This window comes from Mus musculus, chromosome 1, assembly GCF_000001635.26.
Source record: "Mus musculus strain C57BL/6J chromosome 1, GRCm38.p6 C57BL/6J".
NCBI classification, from domain to species: domain Eukaryota; kingdom Metazoa; phylum Chordata; class Mammalia; order Rodentia; family Muridae; genus Mus; species Mus musculus.
In genome coordinates, this window is record NC_000067.6 from 50,296,774 (window position 1) to 50,322,251 (window position 25,478).

At 34.5% G+C, this 25,478-nt stretch overlaps 1 long non-coding RNA gene across 1 annotated transcript; it reads right to left on the minus strand.

The window, feature by feature from the left end:
- Positions 1-1,128: 1,128 nt before the first annotated feature.
- On the minus strand, positions 1,129-25,275 carry Gm39640. Its single transcript, XR_865416.1, has 3 exons — positions 25,245-25,275; positions 1,923-1,952; positions 1,129-1,181 (listed from the first exon to the last, which is right to left on the minus strand). It is a non-coding gene; the product is annotated as a predicted gene, 39640 (long non-coding RNA).
- Between the last annotated feature and the right edge of the window lie 203 nt (positions 25,276-25,478).

A 25,478-nucleotide genomic window follows, 5' to 3' on the forward strand; every position in this document is an offset into this window, starting at 1 on the left:
TCCAAGTGAGGATGCTTCAATCCCACTTGGGAGGGAGAATAAACTAATTATGGAAAGGAGATAGATGGAGGGACTTGGGAGCAGAGGGGAAAAGGAGAACATCATCAGGTCTGGGGTGTGGGAGACAGGAGAGAAGCCCTGAGGGTCAGCAGAATGAATGGACATATGCAACTTCAAGGGGAGTCAGGGTGGGTAGTGGGGGGCATTCTAAAAAGTAAAAGAGATTTGGGAGGTGAGAGACTCTCACAACTCAAAGGGAGGGTCCATAGATGAAATGCCTAATAGGGCGGAGAGGGAACTCGTAGAGTTGACCTCCAATAAAAGGGCATCAAGTGAAGGGCTGAGGTTGCAATACCACAATCAAGAAAAAAAAATAAATTTGAATAATTATGAAAGTTAATCTTTTAAAAATATTTTAAATTAATTTAAAATTATGGGCATATGTGTGCTGAATGTGGAAATCTGCACGTGAGTGCATGGCCTGCGGGGGGACAGGAGAGGACGCTGGTCAGATCCTTCCAGGGCTGAAGAGGAAGCGATAACCTAAACTCCTCTGGATAACTCTATGTATTCTCTGAGCCATCTCTCCAGTCCCTAATATTACGTTTCATGAAATTACTAAATATAAAGTTTTTCAGATGAGGAAAAAAAAAAAAAAAGAATACTTACCCAGAATAGTTCCTGTCTAACAAAACTGCAGGAACAACAATGGATAAGAGACAGAAGGAATGTGGTCTGGTGACCTGCCCAACTTGGGATCCATTTCAAGGAGAGGCTCCAAGGCCTATTACTGGTGGTATGGTATGTTAAAAACAGTAGCCTAGCATGGCTATCCCCTGAGATGCCCAACAAGCAGCTGACTGAAACATATGCAGATATTTACACCCAAATATTGGATGAAGCCAGGGACCCCTGTGGTTGAATTAGGGAGAGGCTGGAAGTACCTGTGGAGGAGGACAAACCAATAGGAAGATAGCAGTCTCAACTAGCCCAGAGGATCCCCCCAACACATATAGCAGAGGACTGCCTGATCTGACCTCAGTGGGAGAAGATGCGCCTTAACCTCGAAAGACTTGAGGCCCCAGCAAGTGGGGAGGTCTAGTTGGGTGGCATACTCTTGGAAACAGGAGAGGAGGAACATGATGAGGAACTGTAGAAAATGGACCAGGAGTGGACAACATCTGGATTGTAAGAAAACAAAACTAATGAAAATAAGTAAATAAATAAAAATTTAAACTATATTAGCTGTAGTCACTTTTATGATCCAATATTTTAAAGTTTGCAATTTGAATATGTTACATATAAAATTAATGAAATTATAATACTCAGATGAGCAATAAATATGCTTTGATAAGTAAGGCAAGCCTTAGCTAAGGCAGTGCAAATGCCTTTTATAATTTGTTGCTCGAATAAACTCAAAGTCAAAACATGGAGTAGTTTTTCTCTTGAAGTTCACTGTTGCCTTGAAAATACTACCTCATATTTCATAGTTATGACTTAAACAAGGGATCATTTCTATTTCTCTGAAAATTTATTATGAGTTTTGAAATTTCTCTTCCTGATATTCTGTTGCATTATTTCAGGGTGTTATAAAATTAATACTGTGCACATAAGTAAAAATAAAACTTTTGAGATATAGTGTACTTATTTATACAGTGAAGGTGACATTGAACAAAGCCATACAATCTCTGACAGTAGATCAACTTTTCTATTTCCAAAAGCTGCATATTACCTCAAACAAAGTGAAGTAATATTTTCTTGTTAAAATTCCACTTGCAATATCACCAATCTAAACAGCTACAAATGCAGGTCTTCTAGTTATATTAGAACCTATTGTGAGTAATTATGTAATTTCCTGACTAAATTCATTAAAATATATAGAAATAAATTTGGTATAAGAATGAATTTATGGGATTACTTACCTAGGTTTATTGCTTTCTTCAGATTAATATCTAGAGGAAAAGATAATTAGTTCAAATTTATCACTATTTTGAAATTTTCTTTTGTTCTCTGTGATTAAGTACTTTAATTGAAATTTCACAAATAATTACTAATTGGATACTTTCTATTTTTAATGTGTAACACACAATACATGGATAATATTTAAAAGCTGTTTTTTCCCTGGATCACTGGGGTTCGATCTATTGTGCTACCACAGAATTGTAGCATCTTTACAAGGGAATGCTTTAAGCAAAGAAGGAGATAATGACAAATGTATCTGTCAAATTCAGGGAAAAAATTATGGATCTGGGACTGCTATATGAAATTCTCTCACCATAGCTGTATAGTACAAGTGATGGAAACTTTCAGAGTGATGAAGGCTTTGAACTTGCTTGTTGGTTACAACTGTGGGTATCTGTTCTTTTCTATAATTACTTTACATCCACTGCTTCATTACTTGTACAAGGCAAATGTATTTGAGGTGAATATATGTAAGGCTTCATGAATATAGGCTGAGTTGAGTGGGTAAAACCAATACAGAGCAATCTTTTTTTTTCTTTTTTTTCATTTGGCCCTTCAAGTAGGAAAGGTATCTTTACTGACCCTTTTTGCTATGTTTGGAATAAATATCATATCCTTCCTCATATTAACTTCTGAACCAATTAAGACATACATGGAGTGATCAAACAACTGAGATTAAATATTGAAAATCATAGTTTGAATAGATGGCAAAAAGTAATTTTGAAGTGTCTATTATGAAATCATGCTATTTGCCTATCTATAAAAAATTACAAGTTCTCTTCACTGAATTAAAATAAACAGGAAAAAATCATGATCTTTGCAAATAAAAAGTAAATTTTAACTAGAGTTCATGATTCATTATAAATTTAATTCATTAAAAACACTGAGAACTTGGGATGTTGGGTAGAGACAGCCACACTGACAAATTACACTGAAATATATCCTTACAAACAACAACTATTTGACAAGTGAACCTCAAACCTCACATTATGTCATTTTATATTTCCATATTAAACTATTGGTTATTTTAAATGTGTTTAAATAATTAAGGCAGTTCACCCATTAATTAAGGAACACAGGTATAATACTTTTAAAAAGGGATGCCATACACTTTAAACCCTTTAAGAATTTTTATTATATTGCATATCCTTTGAATTAATACTAGGAATTATTTCCTCATCAAAATTCACATCGAAAACTAGCAGATTGTTTAACCATTTTGTGTTTAAGTCTTCTTTTTAAATTTTCTACATTCATTGTATTAGAGCTCAATGAAAAGTTTCTAAAGTTTTGATGGAACTATGAGCAATGCTGTTTTTAATTTTTGTAAATATATAGTAGTTTTCTTTTATTCAACAAGTAAATGTACAGCACTTTATTTATCTGGCATAACATATGATTAACCCATTTCCTCAGCAATGGAGGACTATTAGGAATATTTTGGTAAGATTATATTTGTATTAATGGAACATGACAAAGCATGGACTGTTAAATGACAGACCACACAGGCAAAAGGCTGACAGGAGACAGAGTTTATAAATATTTTCCAGGGCTACAATAAAAATTTCTAAAATTTCTAGTAGTTTAGCAGAATAAAATAAAACCAAAATAAAGAAAAAAATAGAAAAGGTAATTGTATCATCTGTATGTACTACTGTCTCATTTATATACAAAGCATTACTTTGTGCCAGACAGATCTTTTCCTTTATTAGTTATTATGCAGCTTGAAGATAAAAGCATAAATTCTCTACCTTTGTGAAGTTATTTGTAAATTTGAGTTCAAACACATTTGGCTTGAAGACTCATACTGTTTCTTACATGGCATTTCTTATTACTATTCAATTTGCCCTTGACCATAGCTAACCTGTCTAATTAGGAAGACTGATTGTCTTAGATCAATGGAATTATGTACTTTGGTATTTTAAAAGTTAAACAGAAGATATAAAGAGAAATAATTTATTGAAAGTGAATTGTGCTTTTGGAAATAAATACAGAATGCATAATCATTTCCCTTAATTTCCTAGAATACTGCTTTTAATTCTATTTCATCCCATAATTAAGAATGAGAACTTTACAAATTAGTTTACAACACTCTAAATGTCAATTATTATACAAATCATAAAATGAAGTACAGTATTTCTGTGAGAAATCATAAACATTAATTCCATCATTTTACTCCAAGTTTTACCTCATAAGAATATCAAATACTATGAAATATTAATTCTAAGTCACATTTAGTTATGTCAATAATTGTGCAGAGTGTAAACTAGAGAAAGTGTCTATCATTGAACTTGCCCATGGCCACAAATAAACATGTATAGTATAAAATAAACTTTTGTACAGCTCCTGCTATATTCAATTTTTATTGAATAATATAGTATGGATTCTAGGCATAATGGCTTTACTATAATCACTCAATACTCTTGCTATCTTTGCTTGATATAATCATCATAGTATTCATTGTACTAATGATTTGTGCTGAGAAGACCTGAAAAGTAGTTAGTCAGTAAATATTACATTCAAATAATTTAGATATGTGGCAGAAGATTGGATGAAATAAAATTGTTCCTTTGTTACAAAAACTTTTTTCTAAAATATTTACAAAAATATTTGTCTACATGTTTTTGTTTTCATGTATGACTTTGCAAAGCGATTTGTCTGCCTCATGCCTTGCAGAGGTCTGAAAATGTCAGACTGAAGTTACAGACTAGAATTGAACCTAGATCCTCAGCAAAAGAATTGAGTAAGTTTTCTTTTAACTGCTAAGACATTGTACCTGATCTGTATAGTGTTCTGAGTCTGATATGACCTGGAAATAGTACAAACTTTGAAGTTCCTGCGTTTCTTCCCATTAGGAAGCAAAGGTATGTAGTCACTTAGAAGTTAGTTCTAGTCAATACGGAATGATGTATGTATGTGTGTATGTATGTATGTATGTATTATCTATAAACTATCATCATCTATCATCAGTCTAACTTCTATCTATTATGTATAATATGTGTGTTTTTGTTTACTTTTTAGGAAGCGTCTCACTCTGAGCAGGCTAGCCTAGAACTCACTAAGTAGCACAAACCTGCATGAAACTTATCTGATTTTCCTGTTTCAGTCCCAAAATGCAAAGACAAGAGTAATAAAAAAATGAGAGATATTTTTCAGTGAGGATTAAGTAGTGATTATTACCTTGATCAATATGATTATTAACTTGATCAATATAGCACTTCCCCTGTTGGTTCAAACTGTTCTTTTTGTAATTTTCTGCAGACCAACAGGTGAAGGGCCCAGGGCCTAAAACCTCAAGTAGAACTTTTTCTATATATCCTCAGAGAATCAAAGAGTTAGGATATTACCTAGATGACATGGGAACTGTGGCCCTTTCTTTTATCCATATGTACTGATACTTAAAGAAATGGAATAAGAAGAAAAATTTAAAGACTACAAAAATTCAACTTCCGCCGGGTGGTGGTGGCTCATGCCTTCAATCCTAGCACTTGGGAGGCAGAGGCAGGTAGATTTCTGAGTTTGAGGCCAGCCTGGTCTACAGAGTGAGTTCCAGAACAGCCAGGGCTATACAGAAAAACCCTGTCTCAAAAAACCAAAAACCAAAACCAAAACCAAAACCAAACCAAACCAAAACAAAACAAAACAAAAAACCAAAACAAAAATTCAATTTCCAAAAGGGAAAATATATCAAGAAAATTATTTAAATTGAAAGTATAAAGTATATCAAAGTATATCATTTGGGTGCTTAAAAATAATCTCCCTTTATAAACATAATATGAAACTGCCAGTATTGTTTAATTATCCAAAGTGACTTCCATAATCAGAGCAAACATAGTAAAAATTAACTAAAATCTGCTCATTTAGGATTTGTAAATTTTTGAGTTTTTACATTATTCTTTAATCTTTTATACAGTCTGTAATTTTTTGTATAATATTTTACTTTATTTTTAATTATGTGTCCATGTGTGGTATAGGCATATGATGTCAACTGCTCCCACAATCCAGAAGAGGGTTTTGGATATCTTAGCGCTAGAGATACAAGCACTTATGTGATGCCAGATACAGTGCTTGAACCAAACTGGAGTCTATCTTCTGCTAAAGCAATATGTTTCTCACTACTGAGATATAATTCCAGAATCAGACTTTTTTTGCCATTACTATCCAGAATTATTTGTCAGTTCAAGTGTCTAGCCTCTGAGGGGGGCTTAAGATTTATTTATTTATTTAGTTCAAATTCATATTTTACAGGGCTTCCAACTTTGAAGAATGCTGATGTAGGTCACTGCCAAATTCATAAATGTGTTTCTGAGCTAGAAGAGATAGCTTTTAGTGGCAAAGTTAAAGAGCTTATAAATAGAAAATCTCAATTATCTTACATGACTTGGAATAATTCCTCTGATGGTACAAACTGTACTTTTTGTTCTTTTCTGCAGGCCAATACATGAGATGGGCCTAGTGCCTAAAACCTCAAGTAGAATATTTTCCATATATTCTCACAGAGTCAAAGGATTAGAATATTTCCTGGATGACATGAGAAGAGTGACCCTTCCTTGATAAAGCTTTGTATTGGTTTGTATTGTGTGATTGTCTGTTAAGAAAATATTTTGAATATTTTTAGTAGTCAATATTGCACGATTTTTATCCAGAATATATAAATTACTATTACTGACATGTAAATACCCATGCACATTTAAAGTACCTGTTTATTACAAGATCTATTAATGTTTTCAACAAGAAACAGCATGTACACAAATTTATTGAACTATGTACAAAATTATTTGACTCTTTTCTATACTAATGTATTCACTGAAGCTTAATTCTAAAGGAAATATGACCTATAACTACAAATAAAAGGATCAAGAATTAAAGATAAGATCCTAAACTGAAAACAGACTTGATATGGTTTTTTTTTCCATTCTGTGTGTTTATTCATGAGTCTGTGCATGCATGTCTATATGCATGTGAACCAGAAGACAAACTCAGATGTGATTCCTCCATTTCTACGTGTCTTTTGATCTAAGGAAGGGCCTGAAGCTGAAGAGGAAGCTAGTGGAATAGAAAGACCCAACGATCCATCCATCTCCTCCTCTACTCTGGGATTACAAGTGTAATTACTACCACACTTGGATTTTTCTATGTGTTCTGGGAACTCACCATAGGTCCTCATGCTTCCATGGAAAAATTATTTTATCAATGTAGTTGTCTTCCTAGCACCTAAATCTCATTATTGTAATCTGAACCTATTGAGAAACACATGTAACACATCGGTAGTAAGACATAATTTACACATATTCTCCATGGTGAATGTTACCATAGAAGGAAAAAACAAGTGCTTCACTTTGAACACATGAAACTTGAATTAACAATAGCATCATTGGGAAGAGAGCCTCTTGGTCCTATGGAGGCTTGATGATTCAGAGTAGGGGAATGCTAGGGTGCTAAGGCACCCTCATACAAACAATGAGTTGGGGGAGCGGATAGGGTTTAAGTCAGAAGGGGGATAATATTTGAAAGGTAAGTAAATAAAATAACCAAATTAAAAAAGAAAAAGAAAAGAAAAGAAAAGAAGAGAAGAGAAGAGAAGAGAAGAGAAAAGAAAAGAAAAGAAAAGAAAAGAAAAGAAAAGAAAAGAAAAGAAAAGAAGGAAAAGAAAAGAACGCATTAGTGTGATTTACAGCTCTCTGAGTAGTGCAGAAAGGAAAGCCTGGAAAGTTTTTTTTTTTTTTTTTTTTTTTATGAACGTGAAGAAGAAACCTAAGTGAAATGAGTCAAGAGAAGCCTTTAATTCATAGTTAGAAGCTCTGCAATCTCATCACTAGGAAATAAGAAGTATAAATATTAGGCAGTTGTGAAGTGTGCATAACATGTTTTTGTTAACTAGAAAATAGTAAGGACAGTAAACTCTTTGAATTTTGCCCTCCTAATATGGATATATATGTATCAGTTACAAATGCTAATAATTAAACATGCAATGAAAGGGAGTTAGAAACAAGAAAAAACAGAAGCAAAATGAACTGTATTATGTTGCTCTTTATTAAAGATTTGTTTCCCCTCTGTGAGAGATGAGTCACCATTGCCATCAAGTAATATACATGAAATAGGACTTTAATCTATTTCCTAAATATTGATCTTGAGAGAATATATTTTTCACTACCCTTTATGTTTTTTCTTTAAAATAGAATTTGGGGTATAAAACCAATAATGTTGTTACTTGGTACAACAATTTTATAGGAAAATTAATTTGAGATTAATAGTTTTATTCAAGGCTGGGAAGGGTTATATAAAAGTAACTGTTTATTGATCTATTTTGATTTAACTACATAAAATAGCAACTTTTAAACCTTTACTTCAAATTAACAAATTCCTTTTTGCTTTTTTTCAAGAGTGAATTGAGCTTTTATATATCTCAAGTTGTAAAAGTATAAGAAAAGAATGATCAAAGATATTTTTCTACAATGTTTTATAATTTGATTGATTCTTTGTGCCATTAGTCATGGTGTTTATTTTCCGATGCAATAAAATCTCACTTTTTTGTTCATTCCAAAACTTCTTATGGACAAGAACCTAATTTGGCCAGCATTACACCTAAACTTTTAAAGTTACAACTCTCTTTCTTCACCCCATATTACTTCTTGAATAGAATCCTTTCAAATAAAATGATTTCTTAGTAAATTTTCACTTATTAACATTTCTATGCTCTGCTTGCCTACTAGTTGTCAACATGAGAAAATGAAAAGTAGACTACACTTACCTTGAAAAGGGCAAGAAATAGAAGACAGAATACATTCAGGGAGTGAGAATTTCTCTGGGTAATGATACTCAGAAATCTTAATGTGAAAAGCTCTATGCTGCTTCTATGACTTCTAATCTTCAACTTTTAACTTTTAATTGGTACAAAACATTTTTCATACCCATTTTGTTCTTGTTAAGAATCCTGTCACTGTTATTTTGAAGGTATATATAATTTCATATTTTCTTGATATAGTAGTAAAAATTGTCTACCCATATACTCACTTCATACTTGAACAGTGACTGATGTGAGAACATTAAAAGCAAATAATGGGACATTTTATATGTCCATTCATACCATGTTTATAACATTACTTTAGACTATATTGCTTTCCTTTAACATACAAATAATTGCAAAAATACATAATTTGTTCAACATCAAAGAATTCATAACCTGTACTTTGAGAATAAAAATAGAAAATATGATTTTTCAGCCAATGCTCATTAAGTTTAATATTTTGCTATCACTAGGGAACTGAGCTCAGGCAAGCCCTTGTGTAAGGTTAGAGAATGAATAGTAACAACAGGATAGTTATAATTCTCTGGATTAATAATTCTTTGCATCTAACAAGCAATAATATATTAATGTATTAATTCCACATATTGATTAATGTACTTTTATATTTATGCCACATTTCCATATATAATCTACTTATAAAACATATAAATAATCAAATTCATATGCGTATTGAATAAAAGTCAGAGGACTATGACATAATTATGATAAGAGCTGAGTTTTCTACTGTGTTATATTTTAGTTTGATTTTGCTCATTTGGATAATGTTGTACATAGCAATTATATGAACTAGAATTTATAGGTATTAATTATGAAATATGATTGTTTAGGTTTTGTCTGATGTCTAAAATATGGATTTGCCATTAATAATACTCTCTTCAACAACACCAACCTGTATGTATAAGAACTGTGGAACTTACTATATATTCTACCAATGGGAGAGTTGTGAAGAAAAACATAAATATAATAAGGTGAGTCTGCTGTGCAGGAGAGAGTGCAGACTGCAGAAGCTACACAGCTTCTGGGACAGACAGAAGCAACACAGCTTTTGGGACAGATCCCCATTTCGGGCTCCAGACATCCAGGCACCTTCCCCGCCAGAGAAGAGGTGACTGCCTGGTAGGGCTATGACTGCCTGAGCAGGTGAGAGAGCCATCTTGTGTCCCAGGTCCATTGGAGACCAGTCTGCGCAGGTCAGCTCGCTGACTGCAGAGGCAAGACATCTTCTGGAACAGGACCTGTTTCAGGCCTTCATCTTCAGCCAGGAGGCAGGTCTGAATGTCAGACCTTTGTGCACCTTTCCTATAAGAGGAGAGCTTGCCTACAGAGAGTACTCTGACCAATGAGACTCAAGAGAGATCTAGACTCCCAGGACAGCTGACAGAGGCTAACAGAATAAAAAGAGGAACCAGCTCCAACCAGAGACAACTATAACAACTGACACCAGAGATTACCAGATGGCAAAAGGCAAAAATAAGAATCTTACTAACAGAAACCAATACCACTCACCATCATCAGAAGCCAGGACTCCCAACTCAGCCAGTCTCAGATACCCCAACACAACCAAAAAACAAGACTTGAATCATATCTGATGATGCTGATAGAGGACTTTAAGAAGGGCATTAATAACTCACTTAAATAAATACAGGAGCTGAGCTTGGTAGCGCAGGTCTTAAATCCCAGAACTCTGGAGGCAGAGGCAGGCGTATTTCTGAGTTTGAGGACAGCCTGGTCTACAAAGTGAGTTCCACGACAGCCAGGGCTATACAGAAAAACCCTGTCGCGAAAAACAAACAAACAAACAAACAAACAAACAAACAAGAAAAGAAGGAAGGAAGGAAGGAAGGAAGGAAGGAAGGAAGGAAGGAAAGAAAGAAAGAAAGAAAGAAAGAAAGAAAGAAAGAAAGAAAGAAAGAAAGAAAAAGAAATACAGGAGAACACTGCTAAAGAGGTAGAAGTCCTTAAAAAATTACAAGAAAACACAACCAAACAGATGATGGAATTGAACAAAACCAACTAAGATGTAAAAAGGGAAGTAGAAACAATAAAGAAAACCCAATATGAGACCACTCTGGAGATAGAAACCCTAGGAAAGAAATCAGGAACCATAGATGTAAGCATCAGCAACTGAAAACAAGAGATGGAAAAGAGAATCTCAGATACAGAATATTCCATAAAGAACATGGACACAACAATCAAAGAAAATGCAAAATGCACACAGATTCTAACTCAAAACATGCAGGAAATCCAGGACACAATGAGAAGACCAAACCTACAGATAATAGGAGTAGATGAGAATGAAAATTTTCAACTTAAAGGGCCAGCAAATATCTTCAACAAAATTATAGAAAAAAACTTCCCATACCTAAAGAAAGATGCTCATGAACATACAAGAAGCCTACAGAACTCCAAATAGAAGGGACCAGAAAAGAAATTCCCCCCAACACATAATAATCAGAAGCACTAAATAAAGATAGAATAATAAAAGCAGTAAGGGGAAAAGGTCAAGTAACACATAAAGGCAGGCCTATTAGAATTACACCAGACTTCTAACTAGAGACTATGAAAGCCAGAAGATCCTGGACATGTAATTCAGACCCTAAGAGAACATAAATGCCAGCCCAGGCTACTATACTCAGCAAAACTCTAAATTACCATACATGAAGAAAACAAAGTATTCCATGATAAAACCAAATTCACACAATATTTTTCCACAAATTAAGACCTTCAAAGGATAATAAAGGGAAAACACTAACACAAGGACAGAAACTACACCCTAGAAAAAGCAAGAAATTAATCTTTAAACAGAACTGAAAGAAGACAGCCACAAGAACAGAATCCCAAATTTAACAACAAAAATAACAGAAAATAACAATTATGTCTCTTTAATTTCTTTTATCATCAATGAACTCAATTCCCCAATAAAAAGACATAAACTAATGGAATGGCTACACAAATAGGACCCAACATTTTGCTGCTTACACGAAACCCACCTCATGGAAAAAGACAGACACTACCTCAGAATGAAAAGCTGGAAAAAAAATTATCCAAGCAAATAGTCAGAAGAAACAAGCTAATGTAGAAAAAAAAACTGACATCCAACACAATGTTATCAAAAATGACAAGGAGGGACACTTCATATGCATCAAAGGTAAAATCTACCAAGATGAACACTCAATTCTGAATATCTATGCTCCAAATACAAGGGCAGTCACATTCATTAAAGAAACTTTAGTAAAGCTCAAAGCACACATTGCACGTCACACAATAATAGTTGGAGACTTCAATACCCCCATTTCAGCAATAGACAGATCCTGGAAAGAGAAACTAAACACAGACACATGGACAATAAGAGAAGTTATGAAACAAATGGTTTAATAAATATCTACAGAACATTTAATCCTAAGACAAAAGGATATACCTTCTTCTCAGCACCACATGGTACCTCCTCCAAAATTGACCATATAATTGAAAACAAAAAAGGCCTCCACACATATAAAAATATTGAATTATCCCATGCATCCTATCTGATCACCACAGACTGAGGATGATCTTCAATAACAGCATAAATAATAGAAAGCCAACATTCACGTGGAAACTGAACAACACTCTACCCAACGATTCCTTGGACAAGGATCAAATAAAGAAAGAAATTAAAGAATTTTTAGAGTTTAATGAAAATGAACTCACAACATTCCCAAACTTATGGGACACAATGAAAGCAGTCCTAGAGGAAAACTCATAGCCCCGAGTGCCTCCAAAAAGAAGCTAGAGAGAGCATACACTAGCAGCCTGACAGCACACTTGGAAGCTCTAAAACTAAAGGAAGCAAATTCACCCAAGAGGAGGAGACATCAGGAAATAATCAAACTCGGGGCTGAAATCAACCAAGGGGAAACAAAAAGAACTATACAGAGAATCAACCAGACCAGGAGGTGGTTCTTTGAAAAAAGCAACAAGATAGATAAACCCTTAGCCAGACTCCCTAGAGGGCACAGGGACAGTATCCTAATTAACAAAATTAGAAATGAAAATGGAGACATAACAACAGAACCTGAGGAAATCCAAAACATCATCAGATCCTACTACAAAAGGCTATACTCAACAAAACTAGAAAATCTGGATGAAAGGTACAACTTCCTAAACAGATACCAGGTACCAAAGTTAAATCATGATCAGATTAACGATCTAAACAGTCCCATTTCCCCTAAAGAAATAGAAGCAGTCATCAATAGTCTCCCAAACAAAAAAAGGTGCAGGACCTAATGGGTTTAATGCAGAGTTCTATCAGACCTTCAAAGAAGACCTAATTCCAACGCTCCTCAAACTATTGCACAAAATACAAACAGAAGGTACTCTACCCAATTCATTCTATGAAGCCACAGTTACTGTGATACCTAAACCAGACAAAGGTCCAACAAAGAAATAGAACATCAGACCAATTTCCCTCATGAATATCAATGCAAGAATACTCAAAAAATCCTTGCAAACTGAATCCAAGAACACATCAATACATTCATCCATCATGATCAAGTAGGCTTCATCCCAGGAATGCAGGGATGGTTTAATATATGAAAATCCATCAATGTAATCCACTATATAAACAAACTCAAAGACAAAAACCACATGATCGTCTCTTTAGGTGCTGAGAAAGCATTTGACAAAAACAAGCACCCATTCATGATAAGTCTTTGAAAGTTCAGGAATTCAAGGCCCATACCTAAACATAATAAAACCAATATACAGCAAACCAGTAGCCAACATCAAACTAGATGGAGAGAAACTCGAAACAATCCCACTAAAATCAGTGACTAGACATGGCTGCCACCTTTCTCCCTACTTATTCAATATAGTATTTGAAGTCCTAACCAGAGCAATTTGACAACAAAAGCAGGTCAGGGGATACAAATTGGAAAGGAAGAAGTCAAAATATCACTTTTTGCAGATGATATGATAATATATATGTGACCCTAAAAATTCCATCAGAGAACTCCTAAACCTGATAAACAGCTTCAGTTCAGTAGCTGGATATAAAATTAACTCAAACAAATCAATGGCCTTTCTCTACACAAAGTATAAACAGTCTGAGAAAGAAATTAGGGAAACACCCTTCACAATAGTCACAAATAATATAAAATACTTTGGTATGACTCTAACTAAGGAAGTGAAAGATCTATAATAACAACTTCACATCTCTGAAGAAAGAAATTGAAGAAGATCTCAGAATATGGAAAGATCTCCCATGCTCATGGATTGGTAGGATTAATATAGTGAAAATGGCTATCCTGCCGCAAGAAATCTACAGATTCAATGCAATCCCTATCAAAATTCCAACTCAATTCTTCACTGAGTTAGAAAGGGTAATTTGTAAATTCATCTGGAATAAAAAAAAAAAAAAAAACGTGGGATAGGAAAAAGTATTCTCAACAATAAAAGAACCTCTGGTGGAATCAGCATTCCTGACCTTACGCTATACTACAGAGCAATTCTGATTAAAAACTGCATGGTACTGGTACAGCAACACAAAGGTAGATGAGTAGAATACCATTGAAGACCCAGAAATGAATCCACACACCTATGGTCACTTGATCTTTGACAAGGGAGCTAAAACCATCCAGTGGAAAAATGACAGCATTTTCAACAAATGGTGCTGGCACAACTGGCTGTTATCACGTAGAAGAATATGAACTGATCCATTCTTATCTCCTTGTACAAAGCACAAGTCTTAAGGGGATCAAAGATCTCCACATAAAATAAGAGACGCTGAAATGTATACGGGAGAAAGTGGGGAAAAGCCTCGAAGATATGGGGACAGGGGGAAAATTCCTAAAAAGAACAGCAATGGCTTGTGCTACAAGATCACTAACTGACAAATGGGACATCATAAAATTGAGAAATTTCTGAAAGGCAAAAGACACTGTCGATAACACAAGAAGGCCACCAACAGATTGGGAAAGGATTTTTACCAATCCTAAATCTGATAGGGGACTAATATTCAATATATACAAAGAGCTCAAGAAGCTGGACACCAGAAATTCAAATAACCCAATTATAAATGTGGTACAGAGCTAAACAAAGAATTCTCAACTAAGGAATACCAAATGGCTGAGAAGCACCTGAAAAACTGTTCAACATCCTTAATCATCAGGGAAATGCAAATCAAAGCAACCCTGAGATTCCACCTCACACCAGTCAGAATGTCTAAGATCAAAAATTCAGGTGACAGCTGATGCTGGCCAGGATGTGGAGAAAGAGGAACACTCTTCCATTGCTGGTGAGATTGCAAGCTTGTACAACCACTCTGGAAGTCAGTCTGGAGGCTCCTCAGAAAATTGGACATAGTACTACTGGAAAATTCAGCAATACCTCTCCTGGGCATATACCCAAAAGATGTTCCATCTGGTAATAAGGACACATGCTCCACTATGTTCATAGCAGCCTTATTTATAATAGCCAGAAGCTGTAAAGAACCCAGATGTCCCTCAACAGAGGAATGGATATAGAAAATGTGGTACATTTACACAATGGAGTACTACTCAACTATTATAAATAATGAATTTAGGAAATTCTTGGGCAAATGGATGTATCTCGAGGATATCATCTTTAGTGAGGTATCCCAATCACAAAAGAAGTCACTAGATATGCACTCACTAATAAGTGTATATTATCCCAGAAACTAAGAATACCCAAAATACAATTTGCAAACACAAGAAAATCAAGAAGGAAGACCAATGTGTGGATACTTCATTCCTCCTTAGACTAGGGAACAAAATACCCATGAAAGGAATTACAGAGACAAAGTTTGGAGCTAAGATGAAAGGATGGACTATCCAGAGACTACCCCACCCTGGGATACATCCCATAATCAGCCACCAAATGCAGACAATATTGCATATGCCAGCAAGATTTTGCTGAAAGGACCCTGATATAACTGTCTCCTGTGAGGCTATGCCAGTGCCTGGCAAAAACAAAAGTGGATGCTCACAGTCATCTATAGGATGGAACACAGGGCCCCCAGTGGAGGAGCTAGAGAAAGTACCCAAGGAGCTGAAGGTGTCTGCAACCCTGTAGGTGGAACCACAGTATGAACTAAATAGTACCCCCAGAGCTCATGTCTCTAGCTGCATATGTAGCAGATGGTGGCCTAGTCGGCCATCATTGGGAAGAGAGGCTTCTTGGTCTTGCAAATTTTATATGCCCCAGTACAGGGAAACCTAGGGCCAAGAAGTGGGAGTGGGTGGGTAGGGGAGCAGGGCTGGGGGAGGGTATAGGGAACTTCTGGATAGCACTTGAAATATAAAGAAAGAAAATATCTAATAAAATAAAATGTAAAAACAAAATAGATAATAAAATGTCATTGGCCTCTCCCACTTTCTCATTTTTCCATTTCCTCTCTAAAGTGAACTTGTTTATATATAGGATACAGCGTTCTTTGTGTAAGTCTAAATTCTAGCTCTTTTTTTTTTTTGTATTTCTTTGTGTGCATTGTTTTTATACATATGTTCCTTTTCTTATGAAGGAGTTGCATCATATTAAAAATATAGAATGCTGAAACTAGTATAAGCTGAAATTGCATCAAATACATGTAACCTATTGAATAATGAAGCTAAGCAATACTATACATTGAGTCTGTAGGGTCCTCTTCTTCATAGTTATGGTGATGACAAAGCCATGTGCCTTGTTGCTGTCCTGATTCATATTGAATTGACAATGGAATGTTGTCTTTTATCTTGCTAGCCTAGTAACTTTTTCATAGAATGTATACTACTTTTGTACCATTATGAAGTTAAGAATATCTAAGTTGGAACATAATAATCGCTTAAGCTGATTTGGGCTATATGATTATTTAATCTTATAATTCTCCCCTTTCCTTTCAATCATCTCTGCCAGAAATTCCAAAAATTAATATTTTGTTAGCAAAATAAAATGCTAAGATCTGTGTGTTTTTTTGTTTAAAAAAAAAAAGGAAATATAATAAGGTACTGAAGTGAACTACACATTGTGGAAAATGCTGTGGCACCTGTAATTTAGAAATGTACAGGTGAACTCTCAATCACTGCAGGTTTTAAAGGTGAGAACCTGGTTGAGTCATGCTAAATAGCAGAAAACAGATGCCACAGAACTAAAGACAATCATGAGTTTCATATGTGACAATTATTGTTTTAGGATCTGTTGATTGAAATTGTACAACAAATTATCTGTATGTTTCTTTAGTTTTCTGAGCATGTTCCATAAATACTGTCTACTGTATCAAAGTGAATCTGTTTCCAGACAATTCAGTAAAACAGATAATAACAAAGTTGTGTTCTGACTTCAGGTGTACGTACATACTTACAGTGTCAAGCTACCTTCTCTTCTAGTGGAGTATTTAAAAGTAAAGAATAACTAACTTTTTTTTTTTTAAGTTTTGTCCATGGGAGATGAAATCAGTATGCTTCCAGTGATCCATATCCAGGAATACTCAACAAAGGCAGACTGCAGAAAAGTAGCACATATACTTAACTTTCATTTAAGGCTAAGTCCATTTTCAGAACTCTAAGGTTGAATAACCTTCATGATTTGATGTGTATTATATCAAATATCACACAAATATCACAGTTGAAGTAATAGACCACGAACATTGTCTGACTATTTTCACACCAAATAGTGCAGATAATCATAATTATCCCTGGGTTTGGGGTCAAAAGAGCTATTCATTATTTTTCTGGTCTATTGAAGAACCTTTTAAAATAATGAGTAATATATCATCTCTGTCACTAGCTTAAAAAGAAATTAAATGAACCAAGTTGAGGGAATGATTTAGACAGCATATTATCTAAAACATCTTGCCTATCACTCTTAGCATTTTGTCTCATAAAGCAGAGCTCATATTTAAGAACGCCAGGTCATTCATCCAGTGTCTTCTATAGAATGATATCATAATGCACCCCATTGCATATCTTATCAGTTTTACAAAGTCATTACTTCTTGTAGGAAATGTTAACTATGGCATTTAAACTCATACACCAGACTGAGAACTGTACCTATTGCTGGCATTGCACACTGTCAGAAAAAGTAAAATGTAGCAAACAAGAATGCTGTAATATTAAATATGCAGAGGGAAAATATACAGACCAAACTAGTCTGCATCCATTTTTAAAAGCAATTTTTACAGAGTGTACTTTACATAATATAAAACATTTTATAGTGAATATAATAATAAAATAGGCCAATACTAAAAATCAATAATGGCTGAATTTTAAAGGATATTAAGATCATTTTAAAAACTAAATATATTATTTTTATATGCTAAAAGATGCCTCAAACCTGTTGCCACACGGACAGCAGAGGTTGATCTCAGTGGATCATGAAACAAAAGGAACAGAAGTTAATTTTACATGGTTGCTGGAAAGAAAGGAGGCAGAACAACATTGATAGGGATGTCGGAGATAAAAGTGGTCAATATACATTTTATATACTGATGAAATTTTGACAAAAATAAAGGTAATTAATAATGACAGTAAAAATTAACAATACACACAAACAAAACAAACCAAGAGAGAGAAAAGCAAACAGATTAATGTAATAATTAAAGATAACTTATGCTAAAAGAAAACCACAAGGATAAGAAAAGGGGAATTGAGAATCATTTTCTACCTGTTGTTCTAGTATGAAAAGGAAAATATTAAGACTGTCCTCCTGGTCAGCAGTAATAGCAACCAATGCTGATTAGGATATTATATTTTTACTGGATATTTTCTTTGCTTACATTTCAAATTTTATCCCCTTTCCAGGTTTTCCCCTCCCAGAAAACCCCTATCCCATCCTCCCTCCCCCTGATTCTGCGAAGGTGTTCCTCCACCCACCCACCCACACCCAACTCACCACTCTCAATTCCCCTACACTGTGGCATCAATCTAGCCTTCATAGGATCAAGGACCTCTCCTCCCATTTGTTGCATGACAAGGCCATTCTCTGCTACATGTGCAGCTGGAGCCATGTGTACTTCTCTGTTGACAGCTTAGTTCCAGGGAGTTCAGGGGAGGGGGGAGTCTGGTTGGTTGATATTGTTGATCTTCCTATTGGGTTGCAAACCCACTCATCTCCTTTAGTCCTTTCTCTAACTCCTCTACTGGGGACCCCACATTCAGTCTAATGGTTGGCTGTGAGCATCCGCCTCTGTATTTGTAAGGCTCTGGCAGGACCTCTCAGGAGACAGCCATATCAGGCTCCATTCAGCATGCGCTCTTGGCATCTACAATAGTGTCTGGGTTTGGTAACTGTATATGGGATGAATCCCCAAGTGGGACAGTCACTGGATGTCCTTTCCTTCAGTCTCTGCTCTACACTTTATCTCCATATTTGCTCCTATGAGTATTTTCTTCTCCTAAGAAGCTCCAAAGCCCCCACACTTTGGTCTTCCTTCTTCTTGAGCTTCATGTGGTCTGTGAATGGTTTCTTGGTTATTTGGAACTTTTGGGCTAATATACACTTATCAGGGAGTGTAAACCATGTTTGTTTGTTTGTTTGTTTGTTTGTTTGTTTGTTTTTTTGCAATTGGGTTACCTTACTCAGAAAGATATTTTCAAGTTCTATCCATTTGCCAAAGAATTTCATGAATTCATTATTTTTAATAGCTGAGTAGTACTCCATTGTGTAAATGTACCACATTTTCTGAATGTATTCCTCTGTTGAAGGACACCTGGGTTCGTTCCAGTTCCTGGCTATTATAAGCATGGCTGCTATAGAAATGTTCAACATCCGTAGTCATCAGGGAAATGCAAATCAAAACAACCATGAGATTCCACCTCACACCAGTCAGAATTGCTAAGATCAAAAACTCAAGTGATAGCAGATGCTAGCAAGGATGTGTGGAAAAAGGAACACTTCTCCATTGCTGGTGGGATTAAAAGCTGGTTCAACCACTCTGGAAATCAGTTTGGCAGTTCCTCAGAAAATTGAACATAATACTACCTGAGGATCCAGCTATACCACTCGTGGGCATATACCCAGAAGATGCTGTAACATGTAATAAGGGCACATGCTCCACTATGTTCATAACAGCCTTATTTATAATAAGCAGGAGCCAGAAAAAACCCAGATTAGAATACTATAAATAATAAATGAAATGAGAACATGAAGATGGGTAGAGATGTGCTGCTGGGTCCCGAAGTATTTGGAAATATAGAGTAGAGAAATATATCCAAATAATTTATATTAATGCATGAAAATTTTAAAGAATAAAAGTAAACTTTTAAAAAGAAATAGTAAAAATCAAAACACAATAACTTAATGCCTTAAATAATGCAGACTTTTGGCATAGATCTTCTCTGTGTTCTCAAAAACGGAGGAGAAGTTATGCACCAGGAAAACATGATAAAACTCCAAAGAAAATACCCAAGGTGAGCAAATTAAAACCAGAGGTAATAGGGTTAATAATTATATAGAGAAGGACTATACAGGGAGTTCAGCAGATAAGAACATGTTCTGAACACACATAGCAGCCACGTCAGTAACTACACTTGTCTGTGTCTCTAGCTCCAGTGGAATCTAATGATTTTGTCCTCTATAGATATTTGAACTTAAGGGCCAGGACACACATAAACTAAGAGGGTGGGGTGTATTTTTGATGAGGGAAAGGACTACATTTATCTATGGGTATAAGGACAAATGTTTAAAATGTTAGAGACTATGACTATTTAGTAAAGTAGTGGTGGTCGATTCTCCGCTAAAAACCATGACTTAACATTAACTATTTTCCTAGTTTCCACTCACAGACATGGTTTTCTCTTTTTCAGTGGGTCTTAAATCCAATTATAAAGCTCTTTGAAACAGACAGAGAATATTAATGAATACCAATCAATATACAGCAGAGTTGTGAAGCCCAGTACCAATGAATTCATCTATAAAAACCCTCCCATATCTAAGGCTCAGGGAACATTGCAAAAAAGATGTAGAAAAGGTATAAGAGACAAAGATTATAGCAGGAATAGCAGGAATGCCTCTGTAAATGCTGGGGAATGATGGCCAACCAGCACATTTTATTTTCTTTCTGAATGACAATGTTCTAAAATTCATCACAGTGACCTTTGTACAACTTTATAAACATACAAAATCTTCCACCTCATACAGTTTTGCCATGATTTAATAATCGAATCACTTTTAACATACAAAAATAAAAGTAAATACCTTCAGAATTAATAGTGAGTTAACTGAATTTATTTTCTTTTTCAGTAGATATTAACAACTACAAGTGAATTGCTGACAGATCCGGGATCACTTTGTTGGTGGTACCACAAAACAAGGGTCTACAGGGGTTATGAAGGCAATGAGAGGTAAGTAGGCACCTATTAGGTTAGAAGCATTATGGGAAGACAGGACGGGAGTATTTGGCAGGCTGTAATTAGGGTTAGATTAATTGTGTTCTAAGTATACTTACTCTATTACATTAGAAAACTTTGCACAATGTAAAATTCTGACATGGGTGGGTCTCTACCAACTTCACATGAAAATTATTATTCATTATTGAATATTATTTCACTTTGTTACAAACACTCAAAAATTTTAAGTGACAAACAGCTGACAAGAATGGGTTCTTTAAAAAATAACTGATAATAAATTGAGATTCAAAATAACAGTACCCTAGAAGTACTGATTTATGATTTCTGTACCATGTAAATATGAACCAATACATTAATTCTGACCTATTGATGATCTCTGTGGTGTTTTTCATTTAAAATATATTCTAGAGAAGAAAATTCATGAAACACATAAATATCGTACTTGTGCATTTATTGATGCAGTCATGAGATTTCTGTAGAAACTACCATAGTTATCACATAAAAGCTAAAGAATCATGAACAGTACTGCATCTAGTCATGGAGAAACTGATGTCCACACAAGCTCTGCCCTCAGTTTGTTTTTCTCAAGAGTTAGTGTTTTGGGAAGAAAAAGTATTCTTACCAAATAGAAAAATAATCTCTTTTGATTGTTACAGTATGACTAGACAAAATGAAGTTAAAAGTATTTAAGGTTGATTTCTGCTGACCAATTTATTAGAAGCCTACCATTGACCACAGTCTCTTTAGCTCATCATAAGCTAAGGCCCAGGGTTTACAGCAATTTCAGATGCTTCTATGTATGTCTATATTTAATGAAATCATGAAAAAGAAAATTGTTTCAATTCAATCAGCTCTTGTCAAACAAAATGCTATTTAAGCATATGAAAGTTTGGTAATTCTTTAAAATCAAGTTACTTGGTTATATTTAACTTGGGTTTAATTGTATCATTATCATTACTCATTTTTGTCCCATTTAACCAGTGATGAAAAGATGTATTATATGTAATAATTGACTTCTACCTATCCTTGAAAAGGAGCAATAGCCACATTATCCTTCACCAAGTTCAATACTTCAGAAAAGGGGGTTATTAAGGCAACTTCATTCTAAGTTCTTTGTAACCTTTAGAGATGTCAGCTTTGCCCTTACACAAATTTGAAGAATAAGATAACGGCACCAAATTGAAGGCTTATGTGTTAATTAATCTAGAGCATGATTTGTCAGGTGGCTTGAGTTAAACAGAACAATGAAATGCATATATGTTTTATAGATCAACATTATTTTTGTGGAAAATAATTCAGTACCTCTGACACAGTGCACAGATGCTATTTCAAATATAATTCTTGTAGCAGAATCTGTGTTTATAACCCACTTCTATTATTAGTATCAATTAATACTTGCTACCAATAATCTTTAACATTAAGCAGCTCCTCCAAATATCTGATGAATGGAAAGAGAGAAGTGTCTTGATGTGAATACATACTTTTAAATAGTCAGACCATCTGGAATATTGTAACAAAAAATCATTTATCTCTTGTTCTCCCATGTTTGCTTCCAATTGACTTTGAAATGTGATTTTAAAAGCTTGACAACAGGCCCTCTTTACTCACAGCAGACTTTGATTTTCCTCTCATCTTAAAAGATTTCCCAGCAATGACAATGGATTATTCTTCTACTGAACTGAATGTTAGTGTTGGATGTGAATTGTCTTTCCAGTTATGTACTGTAAGCATTCTTGGATAAAAATATATACTTTGTTTGCACTGAATATAAAATGATTTTGATAAATGTAGTTGGAGTACATCCTTCAATACCATAATGTTACCAAAAACAAACTAAAATTCATAACTGTCATCAAAATTGTGACATGCTCATATTAGCTTTTTATGCACTTGTAAGCAAATAGAAGCTATTGTATTGGCTTTTGTTTTTAACAGTTCCATAAGTTATTTTAAACCATGTAACCATCTCATGTTACAAAGTAAATTACTAATGTTACATCTTTAAAAAAAAAAAGGTTCATATACTACAGGTCAAAGAACAGTGGACATTACCTGACAGTGACAGAAGGCAGCATGCCTGTCATTACTTTTTAATATAAAATATATACCTTTCATATGACATCAAATTAAAATAAATTCCACATTGCTCTACAAAAACCAATATATTATTTTGTTACTATGTCAATTTACCACAAACAATGATTTAAAATAAGATAGATTCATTATTATATTGTCATCCTTAGCTATCAGACACTCAATTGCTAAAGTGCTCCCAATGGAGTAATACCTAAAGAGAGGTTAGTGAGTCACAGCTGTAGACCTTTTATATCAATAATTAATGTTATTCATTGCATGAACATTTTAAGAAGATGTGAGGGAGTACAGTGAGAAGGTTAAGTAAAATTTCAGAAATCACTGAGGAAGTAAAAGGCAACAAGCCTTCTATAGGAAAAAGTTGACTGTTTTGTTATGTGTCTTTGGATGTGTTTGTGTATGCAGATGTGCATATGTATATATATATATATATATATATATATATATATATATATATATATATATATATATGTGTGTGTGTGTGTGTGTGTGTGTGTGTGTGTGTGTGTGTGTGTATGTGTGTGTGTGTGTGTGTGTGTATGCTGTGATTGTAAGTCCCTTAGAGCTAGAAAAGAGAATCTGATGCTCTGGGTCTGAAGACCTAGACCACTCCGAGGGACCAGATGTCAGGATAGAATCTTAACATGGTCCTTTGTAAGAACAACAAAGTCTCTTAGCTGCTAAGCTAAGAAACTATAGAAAGATAAAATGCAAAGTAAAATATATACTTGAACTGTAAGGATGGCACCAAATCTAATAATCCCAAAATCAGAGGGAGAGACATAACTCTTGAAAGTTGTCTTCTGAACTTGACTTTTGTTAGTATGCATACAGAGTCATGCACACACACACACCTATACACATACCCCCCACACACATGTGTAATGAAATTTATGTATTAATATATGTCACAAAAATTAGATAATATTGATTATAAAAGTCTTTTCTAAATTTGCATTGTTAAGACTAAATGTTTGCTCATTTTAAAATATTCATAACTTATTGTAATAAACTGGTTTTCAAGTATTTTTCCAATATAAAAATGAGTACTATGTAACAGTGAAAGTTCTGTGTAAGATAGGTTTACAAACAAAATGTATGACTCATTCTCATTGTCTCTTACCATTTATGTTTTGCACAAAAATAAGATTAGAATCATTTCTACAGTAATAGAAAACTAAAGATACTTACACATTAATAATCATTAATTTTATAAATTAAATACTGGACTTTTTCCTATATTGGAAAAAAGTCACATAGAATATGTATATTATATAGTAGATAAGGATATTTTTAAGGGACAAAATAAAAAGATCAATTGCTCTCAAAGATCTCAAATGGGATAGTTAAAAATTGAACGAGGAACATGTATCACCTTCAAATGCTCTTTGGAGAGAGACTAATCTAGTATTATCCCACTTTCATTTGGTCAGACATTTAAAAGGGAATATATAAAATGCTAAATAATAAATTATTCATTCTTCTGACATGCCTTTTCCATAACAGTTTAACAAAAGAAGGGATCATTTGTACTTGTGGCAGAATGTAGGGCAAAAATCAGAACCCAATAAAAGATATCTAAATTTGGAACCAGAGAAGTAGTGAACATTTTGATATTAACTAGAACAATACCAAATGATCAAAAATCTTTGAAATACTTTAAAGGGCTTTGTTTTATAATACACAAAGTACGATTTTTTAAAAATTTAATTAATAGGTCCAAATTTTATACAATCCCTTTGCAAACTCATCCAAGATACATATCTCCTACCCATCCATCTTCATGTTGTTTTCTTAACCCATAATGTTCCCTTTCTGTTACTCAAATACTTGGATTTAGGAGTCTGTTCTGGACTGTGTTTCATCTACCAGGAGCCATGCCCTTTAAGAAATCTCTCTCTCTCTCTTGTTCTCTCTCTCTCTTGTTCTCTCTTTCTCTCTCTCTCTCTCTCTCTCTCTCTCTCTCTCTCTCTCTCTCTCTCTCTCTCTCTCCCTCTCTCTCTCTCTCTCTCTCTCTCCCCCCCTAGAATCTACCAAATATGAGTAACTCCTTAGCTGCTTACCCTGCTCCCTGCTTCATGTTGAGATTTTGTCTGTTTTTTGCATATGTCACAATCACTATGAGTTCATAGGTGAAACTGCCACTCTGTGTGCTGTAATCACTTTTAATGTATTCATCCATTGTATGTGGATCTTTTAAACTGACTCTCTCCTCTTCTGCCATAATCCTTAAGGATTGGGTTGAAAGCATGTGTGATATAGATGTCATATTTATGGCCAAGGATTCTACAGCCTCT